This window comes from Gopherus flavomarginatus, chromosome 12 (genome assembly GCF_025201925.1).
Source record: "Gopherus flavomarginatus isolate rGopFla2 chromosome 12, rGopFla2.mat.asm, whole genome shotgun sequence".
In the NCBI taxonomy this organism is placed as follows: domain Eukaryota; kingdom Metazoa; phylum Chordata; order Testudines; family Testudinidae; genus Gopherus; species Gopherus flavomarginatus.
In genome coordinates, this window is record NC_066628.1 from 14,703,812 (window position 1) to 14,721,552 (window position 17,741).

Below are 17,741 nucleotides of genomic sequence, written 5' to 3' on the forward strand. Positions count from 1 at the left end.
TGGAGCGGAAATCCTCCAGGGACATCTCCATGAAGCTCTCCTGGAGGTACTCCAAAAGCCTTTGCAGAAGGTTTCTGGGCAAGGCAGCCTTGTTCCGTCCACCATGGTAGGACACTTTACCACACCATGCATGTAGCAAGTAATCGGGTATCATTGCATGACAAAGCATAGCTGCGTATGGTCCCGGTGATTGCAGGCATTCAAGAAATATCCATTCTTTATCTCGCTCTGTTATCCTCAGCAGAGTGATATCGTTCATGGTAACCTGGTTGAAATTAAGAAATTTTATTAAGGGGACAGAGATGGCCATTCCTACTGGGCTGCTTGCCTGTTGCTTAAAAGAAATCCTTCCTTGCAGGTAGCCAAGCCGGGGGAGGGGAGGAGGGTTAATGGCGATGAGCTTTTTAGCGTTTGACCAGCAGGAATCTTCCCAGCTACCAGCCATGCTGTGGGGGGTGGGGGGAGGAGAAAGAGGGGAGTGATTAGCAGTGTCTGCCATTATACCAGCCATGCGGTGAGGGGAGGGGTAAAGCAATTCCAGTGTTAGGGTTAGGGTTTGGCGTCTGCTGCTCCTTGTAAAAGAAGCAGCACAGGGAGAAGCTATATGCCTCTTTGTATGCCTTACCATGACCGCATGCAAGCTGAATTGTGATGCCCGGACCTGCGTCTGTGTTGATCTGTTACACCACAGCCGCAGGCACTCAATACTAAAAGAATCCAAATGCGACCTTGTCTTGAAATCACATGTGCTATGTAAGGTGAATAGTGTTGTTCACTGTGAAAGAGTATAACCATTGTTCTGTGAAATGTATCTTTTATAATCCTTCTATCACTATTTTCCCCCACTCATGCAGCTGCAAATTTTTCAAGCCTCCATCCCTAAGGCTAGCTCAGATAAGGCGGAGGAAGAAGAGGACACGAGATGAAATGTTCACAGAAATCATGGCAGTAACCCGCAATGAAAGAGCTCATCTGGACTAGTGGAAGGACGTGGTAGCAAAGTACAGGAAAGATGCCAGTGAACGTGAGAACAAGAGGGACCAACGTGAGGATAGGAGAGACGCTCGAGATGATAGGTGGTGGCAGGAAGATCAGAGGTGTAGGCAGGAAGATCAGCGGTGGCGGGATGCAACGCTGGAGCTGCTGCGTGATCAAACTGACATCCTCCGACGTCTGGTGGATCTTCAGGAAGAGCAGCGGGGTCACAGAGTGCCGCTCCAGCCCATGTTTAACCACCCTCAGTACTCACCATGTTCCATATCTTCCACACCCAGACGTGTAAGAACGCATGGGGGAAGGCTTTCTGCACCTACCCTCTCCACCCCCGTGGACAGTCCAACCAAAAGGCTGTCATTACATTGAAATGTCCTTAATGGCCTTTTTCTTCCCTCCTATCCTCCTCCCAAACCACACCTGTGATACCTTGTTAATTCTCTGCCTCTTTTTATAATTACATGCTTCTTAAACGATAGTAACTTTATTTCCATAAGCAAGCTGTAATCGAAGGGGGAGGGTGGGTAGCTTACAGGGAATGACTTTTAATAAAGAATACATGCTTCTTAAACGATAGTAACTTTATTTCCATAAGCAAGCTGTAATCGAAGGGGGAGGGTGGGTTGCTTACAGGGAATGACTTTTAATAAAGAATACATGCTTTTTAAACGATAGTAACTTTATTTCCAGAAGCAAGCTGTAATTGAAGGTGGAGGATGGGTTGCTTACAGGAGGAGTCAATAAAGGGGGGGAGGTTCATGAAGGGGAAACAAACACAACAGTCACACCGTACCCTGGCCAGTGATGAAACTCGTTTTCAAGGCTTCTCCGATGCGCATCACTTCCTGGTGAGCTCTTCTAATCACCCCTGGTGTCTGGCTGCGTGTAATCAGCGGCCAGGTGATTTGCCTCAGCCTCCCACCCCGCCATAAAGATCTCCCCCTTACTCTCACAGAGATTGTGGAGCACACAGCAAGCAGCAATAACAAAGGGAACATTGGTTTGGCTGAGGTCTGAGCGAGTGAGTAACGTTCTCCAGCGGGCTTTTAAACGGCCAAATGCACATTCTACTACCATTCTGCACTTGCTCAGCTTGTAGTTGAACAGCTCCTGACTACTATCCAGGCTGCCTGTGTATGGCTTCATGAGCCATGGCATCAAGGGGTAGACTGGGTCACCCAGGATAAAGACAGGCATTTCAACATCCCCAACTGTTATTTTCTGGTCCGGGAAGTAAGTCCCTTACTGCAGCCGTTTAAACAGAGCAGTGCTTCTGAAGATGCGAGCGTCATGAACCCTTCCTGGCCATCCCACGTGGATGTTGGTGAAATGTCCCTTGTGATCCACCAGTGCTTGCAGCACCATTGAAAAGTAACCCTTGCGGTTTATGTACTGGGTGCCCTGGTGCTCCGGTGCCAAAATAGGGATATGGGTTCCATCTATCGCCCTCCCAAAGTTAGGGAATCCCATTGCAGCAAAGCCATTCACTATGACCTGCACGTTTCCCAGAGTCACAACCTTTCGTAGCAGCAGCTTAATGATTGCTTTGGCTACTTGCAACACAGCAGCCCCCACAGTAGATTTTCCCACTCCAAATTGATTCCTGACTGACCGGTAACTGTCTGGCATTGCAAGCTTCCAGAGGGCTATTGCCACTCACTTCTCCACTGTGAGGGCTGCTCTCACCCTGGTATTATGGCGTTTCAGGGCAGGGGAAAGCACGTCACAAAGTTCAAAGGAAGTGCTCTTACGTATGCGAAAGTTCCGCAGCCACTGCGAATCATCCCACACCTGCAAAACTATGCGGTCCCACCAGTCTGTGCTTGTTTCCCGGGCCCAAAATTGGCGTTCAATGGTTAGAACCTCCCTCATTACCAGCAGGAATTCCAAAGCACGGAGGCCCGTGGTTAGGGAGAAATCAGTGTCCATGTCCTCATCACTCTCATCGCCGCGCTGCTGTAGCTGCCGTAGCTGCCTCCTCCTCTCCTGCGTTTGCAGTTCATGGTTCACTGTAGACAGCACGAGAATGCGTGAGGTGTTTACAATGTCCACGATCGTGCTACTGAGCTGAGCAGGGGCCATGCTTGCTGTGCTATGGCGTTTGCTCAGTTTACCCAGTAAAAAAGGCGCGAAATGGCTGTCTGCTGCTTTCAGGAAGGGAAGGGTGAGGCTGTACCCAGAACCACCCGCGACAATTATTTTTGCCCCATCAGGCACTGAGGTATTAACCCAGAATTCCAAGGGTCAGGGAAGATTGTGGGAACTATGGGATAGCTACGGGATAGCTACCCACAGTGCAACGCTCCGGAAATTGATGGTAGCCTAGGACCATGGACACACACCACCGAATTAATGTGCCTAGTGTGGACGCATAAAATCGACTTTATAATATCTGTTTTATAAAACCAGTTTAAGTTAATTTGAAATTATGCTGTAGTGTAGACGTTAGAATGTGAAATGGTGTGGCCCTCTCTTTTTTGATTTTTTTTATTGTATTTTTTCTCCAGGTGTAGTTTTGTGTGAGCATGAATCTGAGAGTGCATGACTTCAGGTGTATTTCCAGGGAGACAGATGAGACCATGTGAGATGAAGTGGTGGCACTCTGGAGATTTAGCTACCCATACATCTGCGCTGCTGCTGCTGGTGGTGCTGCCGTCACAGCTAGGTGACTGGAGAGTGGCAGCTGCTGGCCAAGAGCCCAGCTCTGAAGGCAGAGCCACCGCCAGCAGCAATGCAGAAGTAAGAATGGCATGGTATGGGATTGTCACCCTTACTTCTGTGCTGCTGCCTTCAGAGCTGGGCCCTTGGTCAGAAGCCAACACTCTCTGGCTACCCAGCTCTGAAAGCAGTGCAGAGGTAAGGTTGGCAATACCACGACACCCTTACAATGACCTTGTAACCGCCCCGTACACCTCCCTTTTGGGTCAGGACCCACAACTTGAGAAAGACTGGTCTCACCAATGAAATCTATATAGTATAGGGTAAAAGCACACAAAACCAGATTTCACGAACCGTGATACGTTTTTCATGGCCATGAATTTGGTAGGGCCCTACTGATGATGCAGCATCTCTGTGTCCACCCACTTCCTCCAGAACCCCAGAACTCTCCGCTTCATCTCCCCATCGACCTTTTTCTACAGCCTGCTTCCATAATTCCTCCATAGTATTCAACATAAAAACAAGAACAGCCAGACTGTGTCAGACCAATGGCTCATCTAGCCCAGTGTCCTGACAGTGGCCAATGCTAGGTGCTCCATGGGGAATGAACAGAATGGGTGTGCTGTCTCTTAAGTTTTGTAAGGTGCTGTTCCAGATTCTCCCCATTCACTGCAATGGGTTTTGGCTGAGGCACCTCTCTCACAGCTCCTCTTCCCTGTTCTAACCCTCTCTCCCTCACCTGTGCATTTTATGGTGGGGGGGGGAGACACCGCCCCGCCAAATCCCATGGGTTCTGAAACAAAAAGGAATCACCAGGTCACACCAGCAGACAGCTGGCTTTGATAAGAACAGCCAGACTGGGTCAGACCAAAGGCCCATCTAGCCCAGTATCCTGTCTACCAACAGTGGCTAACACCAGGTGCTTCACAGGACATGAACAGAACAGACAATCATGTTGCCCTGGTCTATTTCACAATCCCCTGCTGCTCCCTTTTTCTGCAATGGGAGTAGCAGATGACTAGCAAGCAATGGCAAAGGGCCAGCAACTGAGAGAAACAGGGTCTCGCAAGGCACCAGGAAACTCAACCAGGAGAACAAACAGCTGCTTCTTTTTCCAACAGGGCCTGAAACTCCAATCGCTTTTAGCTGTGTGTAGGCTGGGAAGATTTAGCTTTTTAAAACCTCAAATCAAGGCTCATGTAACTTGCACTGAACAGACACACTGCTCCTGTATTGTCACTATCAGCCCACTAGGTTTTATGGTAATAGGGATTGTCGAAACTGAGCTGATTAGCTAGAAAATAAAAAAAAAGAAAATGTTCTAAAGACAAGACCACGATTTTCTTCAAAGAAAAAAAGAGGGCTCGTCCGGGATTTGAACCCGGGACCTCTCGCACCCAAAGCGAGAATCATACCCCTAGACCAACGAGCCAACTGTTCAGAAATTTTAGCTGAACTATTCTTGTCTCTTACTACAGTTTTAGTTTTGTTAATTTCTGAGAGTGATAAGGTGATCGGAGTAGTCTCTTTTATTGGCCCAACTTCTGTTGCTAAAGAGCTTGAAGAACAGCTCTGCGAAGCTCAAAAGCTTCTCTCTTCACCAACAGAAGTTGGGCCAATAAAAGGTATTACCTCACCTACCTTGTCTCTCTCTTATGACTTTCTGTGAATTCAGTTGCCTATTTTCCATGTTCACCTTTCTACTGCCATTTATTTCTTTTTGACATAGCCCTCGTCCAGACTAACCCGCGGCATCGGCGGGTTAAAATCGATTGCTCAGGGATCGATATATCGCGTCTAGTCTGGACGCGGTGTATCGATCCCCGAGCGCGCTTACATCGATTCCGGAACTCCATCAATCCGAACGGAGTTCCGGAATCGACGCGGAGAGCCGCGGACATCGATGCCGCGCCGTCCAGACTGGTGAGTACCTCGATTTTAGAAATTCGACTTCAGCTACGTTATTCACGTAGCTGAAGTTGCGTATCTAAAATCGATTTTAATTCCTAGTCTGGACGTGGCCTAAGTGGATACATTCTCTGGCCAGATTTCCTTTTCCTAGAACCTACCTCCTCTCCTCCAACACTCAAAAGTGCCCAAGTCCTTCAGGACTAGAAAGCATGTTCACTTTCTGAACTTCTTCTGTAGTTTAGCCTTTTGTCACTATCACTGTATGTGTACTGGATGCTGCTGACAGAGGAGGTACTGCAGTGCTACACAGCAGCATTCATTTGCCTTTGCAAGATAGTAGAGACGGTTACCAGCCCTATTGCACGGTCTGCTGCTTTGGAAATTGGCGATGACAGTTACCAGTCATATTGTACTGTCTGCTGCTGTCATGGGTGCTCCTGGCTGGCCTCACTGAGGTCGGCCGGGGATGTGTGGACAAAAATGGGAACGACTTCCCAGGTCATTCCCTTCTTTATGTTTTGTCTAAAAATAGAGTCAGTCCTGCCTAGAATATGGGGCAAGTCTACCAGAGAACCAGAGAGCACAGCCGCTCCGTGTCAGAGCCCCAGAGATCCCGCAGAAATGATGAGCTGCATGCCATTCTAGGGGTGCCCCTGCAACAACCCCACCCATTGCTTCCCTTCTTCCACACCCCTCCTGGGCTATTATGGCAGCTATCCCCCCATTTGTGTGATGAAGTAGTAAAGAATGCAGGAATAAGAAACACTGAATTTTTAGTGAGATAAAGTGAGGGGGAGGCAGCCTCCAGCTGCTATGATATTCCAAGCAGGACATCTCTATTACTCATTAAAGGGGGAGGGGGGAGAGGATCACAGCCTCCCTCTGCTATGATAGTCCAGAATCTCCGTTAGACATGAAAAGGGGGGGGAGTGGAGAGGAGCTCAGCCTCCAGCTGCTATGATGAGGACAGTTACTAGCCCTATTGCACCATCTGCCAGGACTGAAACTCCAGGAGACAAAGGCTAAAGAAGGGAATGACCGGGAGTCATTCCTATTTTTGCCCAGGCACCCCCGGCTGACCTCACCAAGGCCAGCCAGGAGCACTCGCAGTATGATGACAAGGACAGCTATCAGTCATATTGTACTGTACCATCTACGGGAGGGGAGGGGAGGGGAGAGGATGCTGCTGTTTAGTGCTGCAGCACCCCATCTACCAGCAGCATCCAGTAGACATACAGTGACATTGAAAAGAGGCAAGAAATGATTTCTTTCCCTCTTCTTTGGGGGAGGAAGGGGGTAATTTGACGACATACTCCCTGAACCACTGGCAACAATGTTTTTGACCCTTCAGCCATTGGGAGCTCAGCCAAGAATGCAAATACTTTTCAGAGACTGCAGGAATTGTGGGATAGCTCGAGTCCTCAGTCCCCCCTCCCTCCATGAGCGTCCATATGATTCTTTGGCTTTCCGTTACGCTTGTCACACAGCACTGTGCTGAGTCCTTGCTGTGGCCTCTGTCTATCATAGCCTTGAAATTTTTTCAAATGCTTTGGCATTTTGTCTTCTGGAACAGAGCTCTGATAGAACAGATTTGTCTCCCCATACAGCCATCAGATCCAGTATCTCCCGTATGGTCCAGGCTGGAGCTCTTTTTGGATTTGGGACTGCATGGCCACTTGTGCTGATCAGCGCTCCACGCTGGGCAAATAGAAAATGAAATTCAAAAGTTCGGCGGGCTTTTCCTGTCTACCTGGCCAGTGCATCCAAGTTCAGATTGCTTTCCAGAGTGGTCACAATAGTGCACTGTGGGTTACCGCCCGGAGGCCAATACCGTCGAATTGCGGCCACACTACCCCAATCCGACATGACAATACCGATTTCAGAGCTACTCCCCTCGTCAGGGAGGAGTACAGAAATCGGTTTTAAGAGCCCTTTATATCGATATTAAGGGCTTTGTTGTGTGGACGGGTGCAGGGTTAAATCGGTTTAACACTGCTAAATTTGGTGTAAACGTCTAGTGTAGACCAGGCCTTAGACTTGTCCTTTCAATTTCAGCTCTCCCCCGACAGCATGCATAGTGTCTGTGAGGAAGCCTGAGTGGTGCTCCAGAATTTGCATTCTGAGGATTAGTAAATAAGACACTTTCATCATGAGATCCCATTCCCTTCCAACATGCCACCTCCCAATAGATTAATTCTTAGATAAAATCTGTCCATCGATATATGGATAAGGTGATAGCGTAAGATGGTAAATCGGTTTTCAATACAAAGCCATATTTGTCTCGCTAATTAAAACCTACCAAAGATAGAGATGGGCTCCTGAAATCATATTTTTTAAAACTTTATCTTACAAAGATGTCAGGAACAGAGGAAACAAAGGAAAATAGGAGATTTGTGTCACTGAAGAACTAAGCTACCTTGAGTTCCTTAAGACTTACAGATTTTTTTTGTATTTTTAATTTCAATGCACAATTTCCATGTCTTTTTAGTGCTTTAAAAGTCCAATAGTCATAAAATAATCTTATAATCTTATATTTGCAATTCCCAAATCTCTCTTTCTTTCTTTCTTTCTTTCTTTCTTTCTTTGTTCTCATAGAGCTTTTAATACATTATGGGACCACATTAGAATAAAGCAGTGCTCTTACATCAGTATAAAATTCTAACCAGCAAAAGGAGAATGGTGTCCATGCATGCATTTGCAAATTTAGCTCAGATTTAATTCCTTATAACGAGTCAAAAAAAAGAGTGCAAAGTCAGTCACTGTCACACTTATAAGACTAATTTGTTTTTTGCATAACAGAGAACAGAAGCTTTGAAACAAAGTTTTGTTGACCTGTTGTTGCCACAATGGCTTATCAGTTTTCCTACAAAAGTGAACAAGAGCTATCAGTACATTCTTCTAGCCTGCCATTTTTCAAAGTCAAATGACAGTAAATTTGCATCTTCCACAAGTCTACTAGTTACAATATTGTCTACCTAGAGTACATTACCTCATTTTATCACAGCTGGTGCTAACTGTAGTTTACAATATAAATCCACTCAAAAACATCACAACTATTTTTTCTTTTGGACAGGAATAAACTATGTCCTTGGAGTTGATGTGCTTTATGTTGAATAAAAATGCATCAGCCTCATAGTCTTTGTAAGTATATAATGCCCTATTATAGCTACAAATTTGTTCACTCTATCTGTCTCTCTGATTCACTCCTCCTTCACCCCAACAAAACAAAACAAAGAAAATTCTTTATGTGGAGATAAATTTGAAATTGCAAGGACATAATTCTCCTTTTACTGATAGATAAGTCACCCTGCTGGGAGCTTTCAGGGCACCTAGGACCCAATTCATGCCTCAAGTAGACATTACTCTAACTTTTGGCCGTTTCCCCATCACTAACAATCAGGGGATTTCTACCAGAGAATAACATATAATATACTAGGATGCTTGACACTTAAAACAACAACAACAACAACAACAAACACCGGCAACAACAACAACAAAACAGGTCAAATCAAACCTTTCAGTGACACTAAGGAGCTGGGTCTAGTCCAATAACGTGAACCGTAGAAAGAATGTCTCAGCTAAAGATAGCATAACATGATAACTAAGGCCTGGTCCACATTATGCCGTTAAACCGATTTTAACAGCTTTAAATTGATTTAACGCTGTACCCATCCACACTACAATGCACTTTAAATCGATTTAAAGGGCTCTTAAAATCGATTTCTGTACTCCTCCCCAACGAGAGGAGTAATGCTAAAATCAATATTAACATATCGATTTAGGATTAGTGTGGCCGCAAATCGAAGTTATTGGCTGGATAATCATAGTGATAGCTACCCACAGTGCAACGCTCCGGAAATCGATGCTAGCCTCGGACCATGGATGTACACCGCCGAATTAATGTGCCTAGTGTGGATGCGTGCAATCAACTTTATAATATCTGTTTAATAAAACCAGTTTAAGTTAATTCGAAATTATCCTGTAGTGTAGATGTACCCTAACAGGTCAATTCGCAAACAGGCAGTTACTTGAGCCCATGTGCTTAGCTGAAGGCAGAGGAATGGAAGGTGAAATAAGAAGAGGGATCTGAGTAATTACAACAGTAATAGAAGACACGGAGGTGAGGGGTAGAGAAGAAAGTGTGTGTATGAGGGGCAGAATATTCAGAATGTGGGTGAGTGGAGGACAGTGGGTAGCGTTGGGGGCATGTGAAACGCAGAGTGTGAATGGATTGGCTACAGATAATCATGAAAAGGAGTGGAATTTCCCTCACTTTTTCATTTAGTTACCATTTAGCAAAATCATTCAGGTGTTAAAATAGTTTGTCATTGATATCTCAGATAGTTTCTACTGGAGGGGGGAAAGAGAGAGACACAGGATGAGAGTAGATATCATTCTGTTCTGTAGAAAAACCGATAATAATAATAATAATAGCTCTCTCTCTTCCTCTCCTCCTCCTTTTTCTTTTAAATACAGTCTGTAATAATTATGTCAAAAGACAGATCACTGCCCTTCTAGCTCAAGAGTAAGCTCTCACATCTGAAAGAATGTAACTATGGATTATCAAGGAAATCTTTTATTACTTCAGTTGTTTGGTTTTCTTTGTGTGCCAATCTACCATACACACGAGCAGGGATATAGGCAGCAGAGGTTTGACATTAAAATAAGAACACTAAATGGCTTCTGTAATTAGAACTATACTTTTTTATTGAGTATTAAAAATGAGACGCATGCAGCACGCTGTCAGATTGCTTTTGACAAACTTTTTTTTCAGCCGTGCACAGAGCACTATAGCAAGGAAGGACGTATACAGAGGAGCATACTTTCAGTTGGGTAGCGTGGCCGAGCGGTCTAAGGCGCTGGATTAAGGCTCCAGTCTCTTCGGGGGCGTGGGTTCGAATCCCACCGCTGCCACACTGTTTTTACGCCTTTCCTTCCGGATCTATTTTTTAAATAGCTAAGTGGAGACTTTTAATTTCGCGGAGCTAATTAAGAGCTATGCTTTTGCACTTGCCTGATAGCCCCTTCCCAGAGAACACTGACCCTGCCTGAAGAGAGGGTCAGTTTTCAGGAAGGTGCTATTTGTAGACGGTTTTCACAGCTCTAAAGACATCCGAAGTGGAACATCCCCTGTGCATGACAGCTATGGATTTATTCTCCAGCCCAGAGAGCACAGCAACTATTCAGGGCATTAGCAGGGGGCTCTGTATGGATCCCTGCAAAGCTGCTCTGTCTGTCACTTCTTCATGACAGACAATGCTCCCTCCCTTTGGCATTATAGGCAAAACAATTCACTGCAAGATAAATGTAAGAGAGATGACGGAGTTTTTCTTTTCCTCCCCTAAAATATCTAAGTACAAATGGCCTGTATGCAACGTACTCGGTGTTTCAGTCAGACACAAGTTATTAGAGAAACAAGAATCAGCTGAGGTGCCACAAGTGTGTAGCCTTAATCTTCTGTGCAACGAGTTCTTATAAATTTAACTTACTTTAGAAACCCTACATGCACACTATTTACCACATCAAAATTAGCCCACTTGTTTCTGCCTGGTTTCGAACCAGGGACCTTTCGCGTGTTAGGCGAACGTGATCACCACTACACTACAGAAACCCATATAAAAATGGTGCACCTTTATCTTCTAGATATTTCCAGCTCTCAGTAGTGCTGCTTTACTGATGCCTTCAAGCAACTGTACTGGTTGTTGTTAATGGTTTTGTGTTGGCAGATTATTGTAACTGTTACTTTGGTCTGTATGTGTGTTTGTGTATGGTGAAACTGTGTGCCCACAAACGTTCCTTAACTAACTGCTGTGATATTTGTAAATGTGTATGTGTGTGTATGTTTATGGTCTTTATGTGCCTATGTATGATTTTGCTTTTTGAAAAAAGTCTCTGGGCTTGGTTCTGTTTCTTAATCTGTGGTTTATACCTTCCTGTGCACTTATGAATGATTGTGACGTCTATGTCTCTGATAGATGTGTGTGCACGCCTCCCTGTGCGATTTTTGTATTTGCAGTTTTATTATTACTATTATCCTCTACTAGGATAACGTCTGATATCCAAGATGAGGATCTCATTGTGCTAGTTAGACTAATAGTTTGTGTGTCGAATACCTCTCCCTGTGTGCAAGCACAATAACGTGATTAGTGTGTGTTAGTATTGTGTGGTTTATGTGTACTTGCGCTTAAATGTGTTTTACTGTGAGTGTTCTTTCTTTGGATGCTACATAATTCCATTGCACTGAGCTACATGCTGGCAATTTGCAGGCAGAATTTATAGGGTGAAAACTCTGTGACGCATTTATCCTGCAGTTTTGCAGTGAATGGCTTTGCCTGCACAGCCCGTATATGATTAGCGTGTGACTATGTTAACGTGAGGGGTTTTTTTTTTGTTTACTATAAAACACAGTGTGATTTGTGTGCCTGCACCTCTATGAGCTGTTTGCACAAGAGACTGATTTGCCCAAGTTTCCGTCTGCAACAGCGCTGATGGGTGGGAGTGTTGATGCATTCTTGTCAATATGTGCGGGTGCAGTTGTATTGCTGTGTGTGTAACAATATGACTGTTTCTCCATCCGCGTGTGTGCAGCTGGGAACGACTTAACTCGCCTCTCCTCCCCTCCCGTGCCCACCCCAACCCTAAATTTCTGCTGCGCTTTGTCCGGGTTTCTCTAGCTATAGCAGAAATAATCAGTCTTGCTTCCTCCTCCCCCTAAAAACAACACTCTCCCGCAGCAAAGCATCCACTTAATTATGCTCCGCAGGTCTCCATTCAAGTGACCCAAATTCCTCCCTCCTTCCCGTACCAAGCAGTCAGTTCAGGCAGCCCGGCCCCGCACCCCTTTCCCAAAAATAACCCTGCTGCTTACCGAGCCCCTCTTTAAACACCGCCCCCCCTCCCCAGGCCGCGCTCTTTGCCAGGAGCCCTGAAAACACTTCCCACCGCCCGCGAATTCCCCTTACAGAGCTCCCCCCAGGAAATCCCAGCTGATCCCCACCCTGGCAGGCTGCCCCCCCACAACATGTCCCCCCGGTTCTATGCCCTGCTGTTATGCCACTTCTAGCTTTTCAAAGCCCCCTTTGGGGAGCTAAGAGCCCCTTGGGTGACTTGCAGGGAGTCCTGCACTACGGGGTACATGTCACCCTGGGTAAGGTTTACCCTAGAAGGCCTGTTTTATCCACAGCCTCCTGACATCGCTTCTTGATTCCTTCTTGCTTTGTTTTTCTTCCTGCTATTCCGTTGTCTAATCCCTCCCAGTGCTGCCAGGCTCAGCAAAAACTCATCAGACCACGTGGCAAGTCTCCAACCCCAGAGCGAACCAGCCACTGCAAAAGCATAAGCTAAGGATCTCACTGCCTTATCGCTGTGTATTTGTACAGCTCACCCTGAGAAAAGATCTCCTACGCGGTAGATTTAAGTCAGGACATATTTTGTATTGTCCAGAGGCAAACTGTGCATGTTTTTTAGAGTGTCAATAAATATTTAAAAAAAGATAAACACACGGGCTCGTCCGGGATTTGAACCCGGGACCTCTCGCACCCAAAGCGAGAATCATACCCCTAGACCAACGAGCCACATGTTATGTGTAACTGAGGAAGTACTAGAGAGCTGCAATCGGATAATGCTTTGCATATGGATTTTGCTTTTTCGGATTTACATTTTTCTTCTTTTCTCTTGCTTCAACTCACTCTCGTCTCCGTCTGCCAACACTTCGCCCAGTTTTGCTCATCTTCAACGAAAGTGAATTGAGTTTAATTCATTTTTTTCCTTTAATCCCTTCCCCTCTCCAGTCATTCATTCTTTCTTTCCAACAACTTAAGTGAAAAACGTATCACTCATCTGATCTGCCAGTCCCTAAGTTTCTGGTAACAGCTGTAGAGAGCAGCGGATTTTTATCCTACCGATTCCTACTCCCCACTCACTCTTTTTGTAATGTAAACAAAGACAGCAACTGCTTCCAGTTAAAAACCTTCCAAAGGAAAAGGACTATAAGGTACTAAATTTTAAAATCCATAATTGCAGGTGCTTAGATGACCCAACATTATATATCTCTGGCCTTTCTAAGAATTTACCGTTTGTAGTGTTGGCCCCAAGGATATTAGAGTGACAAGGGGGGCAACATCTCGTGTTGGACCAACTTCTGTTGGTGAAAATGACCTGAAGAATAGCTCTGCTTCAAAGTTTGTCTCATCACCTAACCGGTGGTTCATCAAGACACCGGTTGACCTTTGAAAAAGTCAAGGAATGTGACTGATCTCCTGGAAAGCGAGATAAAAGCGTTTGTTGAAATAAATAAACAACAATTTTTTAAAATGAAATGAAGGTATGGAAAATACACATAACAGGCCCCAGCGAGATTTGAACTCGCGACCCCTGGTTTACAAGACCAGTGCTCTAACCCCTGAGCTATGGAGCCTCTTACCAAAATTGCTTCTTCTGTCTTGCCCAGATCGGTGAAGCTCTTTTGACTTGTGCTTTGCTAAGGATCCGGCTCAATGTTCCGTCCCCAATTAAAAGTATCTTTATTCACCAGGAGTCGATGACAATGAAAGGAGAATGATCACTGCACCTAGATTTGCATAAAAAGCCTCCTTCGGATCGTCCTCCAACCTCTGTAGCCAGCTTTAACAAACAAACAAGAAAAGGGACTTGCCACATGCACACTGCTGGCCAGCTGGCTCTGTCCCTCGAAAAAATGTGTGGTAATGCTACCACCTGCTGTACTGAATGTGTATTGCACCCCGAAGGTTGGCTAAGTTAAATACCTCTTGCCAGAAGCGGAAATCAATAGTTTGCGGTGTTGTTGTGTGTTCTCTGCACTTTATTTGCATACAATAAATGCAGCAGATCATATGTCATCACATTAATTTTGGGTCTTTTTCTTATATAGGATCTTATTACCCCCCCACCACCTGTTCCAATTTTTCACACTTGTTGTCTGGTCACCCTAGGGTGTGCACATGTGTGAGCCCCAGCTACTCCCTGCCCCCTTCATTGAAACAGGCGTGCAGGGTTACTGCCTTGGGAACTGCAGGGCACCAGGGGACATGGGGCTGGCTGGAGGCAGGGCAGGGTCTGGCTGGAGGTAGAGTGTGGCTGCAGGCAGGGCAAGGGGTGTGGGGCTGGCTGGAGACAAGGGGTGTGGGGTGGGCTGGCTGGCTTCAGGCAGGGCTACAGGGAGGTGCGGCATGGGTTGGCAGGGCTGGAGACAGAGGAGTGTGGGACTGGCTGGCTTCAGGCAGGGGGGTGCTGCAGGGGTTGGCTGGAGACAGGGCAGGGGTGCAGGGTTGGTGTGGGCAGGACAGGTGGTGCAGGGCTGGCTGGAGATAGGAGCTGACTGTGGGCAAGGGGTGCAGGGCTGGCTGCAGACAGGGGCTGGTGCAGGCAGGGCAGGGTGTAGATACAGTGGGTATAGCCCACCTCCTCCCTCTCCCTCCCCCACCAGAGTAGCAGCAGCAGCCTAGGGCTCTGGGTGCTATTTAAAGGGCCGGGGCTCCCCTGCTTCCACAGCCCCAGCCATTTAAATAGCCGCAGCAGCCCTGGGGAAGCAGTGGGGCTCCAGCGGCTATTTAAAGGGCCGGGGCGGTAGAAGCAAGGGGAGCCCTGGACTTTTTAAATAGCACCCAGAGCCCTGCAGCCCTACCCCAGGGTTCCAGCAGTGGGGCTCTGGTGGCAGTTTAAAGGGCGATGGGCTCCAGTCCCTGGTGGGAGCCCCAGGCTCTTTCAATTGCCCCCTAGGGAAGCCGGCCCAGCCCAGTACAGCACACCGGCTCTTGCCAGTATGCAGTACTGGGGTTTGGGCACAGGGCGCTCTTAGGGGCGGGGCCCAATTCAGAGGAGTTGGTTGAATCAGCCTTAAGCCAGCCCTGGTGAGAGCTTCTGGAGGCAAGGTCCTGTTGGGTGGTCTTGGAGGTTGAGTCTCATACAAAGAGCACTTTCTGCCTCAGTAATTAAACTGGTAAGAACACATATAAACATGTTATTAAAGTTAATATTAAAATTACATAATACACAGGTTGAGATAAAGCATGTCTGTACAATATATGCAAGTGCTATACCGTAGCCCCAGTGCTCTTTTCTGCTCTCCCATAACTAGCTCCAACATGCAATCAGTCATACAGAAGATACTTCTGGTTTCTCTCCATAGCAGTCCAGGGCCTTGCCCTCGTATAGCTGCACATTCTGCATGGCTTATCCCCATTCCCTTGGCGAACGGCTCCCTTCAGCAGGTCACAATTGAGCTGGGCCCTATTGATGAATCTCCAGCTAGCAAATAGGGTGAAGCTGCCTCAAGGGAGGAACCAGTTATTGGCGTCCCAGTTGCATGTCACTTTGAAGGCCTTGCCCTGCTCTGGCTTCCATCTCAGGTTTTCCTTATACTGCCAACAGGTGGCATCCTTCAGGGTCCTCTCCAGTACGGTTTTAGCTCTCAGTCTAGAAACTTCCTTTTAAAGAAAATGACAGCTACCTGCTCAGCGTGACTCTGGGCAGGTAGCTGGGGCTTTAGCACAATACGCAGTATCTATAGGCACCGATTTCTGCTCCCGTCAGTGGGTGCTCGACCTGCCTCTGCCCCTGGCCCCACCCAGACTCCACCCCTTCCATGAGGCCCGGCCCCTGCCATGCCCCCTCCCACTCCTGTCCCGACCCCATTCCAACCCCTTCCCAAAAGTCCCCTTTCCAACTCCACCCCCTTCCTGCCCCTAGTCTGACTCCTTCCCCAAATCCTCACCCCGGCCCCACCTCTTCCGCGTCTCCTCCCCTGAGCCACCATGTTCCCGTTCCTCCCACCCTCTCACGGGGGCAGCAGCAGGGTGGGAAGCGCTGGGAGGTAGGCGGACGAGTGGGGACATGGCACACTCAGGGGACGAGGTGGCAGAAGAGGAGGTGGGAAGAGGGGAGCTTGGCTGCTGGTGGGTGCCAAGCACCCACTAATTTTTCCCTGTGGGTGCTCCAGCCCCAGAGGACCCATGGAGTCAGCACCTTTGCAAGTATCAGCAGACTGGTGATAAGATCACAAGCACTGACAACCTTGGGAACTACAACTCATTGCTTTCCACTTGAGAAGAGCTTGAATGCTCAGTGGATTCACCCTTCGCTAATAGACTTTCTGGATGTCATTAATAAGTGAAAAATCATTGTGAACATTATCATTGCCAGTCTCTTCTCAACTGGCCTTTGTTTTGAATGACTTTGTCCAATTCTGTCCCATATGTCTCTCTGTAGTCACAGAGCTTCTATAAGGTTATTGGGCCTTGTTCTTATTTTGGTTTTTAGTTGAGTTCTTAATCTCTCTAGCACAGAATGATGATGATCTTTTGACCTGTGCTTTGCTCAGATTGCGATCAATGTTCCAAACCCAAGGAAATGTATCCTTATTCACCAGGAGCTGATGGAAATATATGGAGAGTGAGCTTTGCACCTAAACACACACAAAAAGCACTTGTTGGAGCTTCCTCCACGCTCTTCAGCCAGCTTTAAGAAAGAAACAAGAAAAGGGACTTACACCAACTGGAGTCAGCCCACCAGTTGGGTCTTTTCTTGGAAAAAATAAGTGGAAATGCTACAAGCTGCTGCACTAAGTGTGTTTTGGACCCTGAAGGTTGGTTAAGTTAAAAATATCTCCCCAGAAGTGGAAATCAATAGTTTGGTGTGTTGTGTGTTCTCTGGACTTTATTTGCACACAACAAGTACAGATTGTATGTCATCATATTAATTGCTTGGCACTTTACATTTTTTTTCCAAAGCACCAAGCAAGCTTTTATTAAGGAATGTATTAAATAGATGCATTAATTGGTGAGAGATTATGTCATTGTGATAGCAAGGACTGGAACACAGGATCCTGTTTCCCAGTCCCCTTTTCTAACCCATACACAATACTGCCTGTGCCTAGATGTTTGCTGCATATGCATGGTTTAATCAATGGCATCCTTCATGGCGTGCACTTGCATTTCTACACTGTGCAATAATGAGAAGAAATTTACTCTGTCAGATTCATTTAGGATTTTATATCACGCTGATCACTCAAGATAAACCTGAATAACACTCTTCTGAGGGACAAAAAATTGAAATTAATACCATTCCCAACCTCCGTAATTTTCATTCATCTCTGCTCTTCTTGAATCTAGCCAGCACCAGTCTGACAACCACAGAAATGCTATGAAAGATAATATTCCCCC

At 46.5% G+C, this 17,741-nt stretch overlaps 5 non-coding genes across 5 annotated transcripts; 1 reads left to right on the forward strand and 4 right to left on the reverse strand.

The window, feature by feature from the left end:
• Positions 1-5,011: 5,011 nt before the first annotated feature.
• On the reverse strand, positions 5,012-5,083 carry TRNAP-UGG (transfer RNA proline (anticodon UGG)). The gene has a single exon. It is a non-coding gene; the product is annotated as a tRNA-Pro (tRNA).
• Positions 5,084-10,394: 5,311 nt separating this feature from the next.
• TRNAL-AAG (transfer RNA leucine (anticodon AAG)) lies at positions 10,395-10,476 on the forward strand. The gene has a single exon. It is a non-coding gene; the product is annotated as a tRNA-Leu (tRNA).
• A 624-nt stretch (positions 10,477-11,100) lies between these two features.
• Positions 11,101-11,173, reverse strand: TRNAV-AAC (transfer RNA valine (anticodon AAC)). The gene has a single exon. It is a non-coding gene; the product is annotated as a tRNA-Val (tRNA).
• A 1,891-nt stretch (positions 11,174-13,064) lies between these two features.
• TRNAP-UGG (transfer RNA proline (anticodon UGG)) lies at positions 13,065-13,136 on the reverse strand. The gene has a single exon. It is a non-coding gene; the product is annotated as a tRNA-Pro (tRNA).
• Positions 13,137-13,905: 769 nt separating this feature from the next.
• On the reverse strand, positions 13,906-13,978 carry TRNAT-UGU (transfer RNA threonine (anticodon UGU)). The gene has a single exon. It is a non-coding gene; the product is annotated as a tRNA-Thr (tRNA).
• Positions 13,979-17,741: the final 3,763 nt, after the last annotated feature.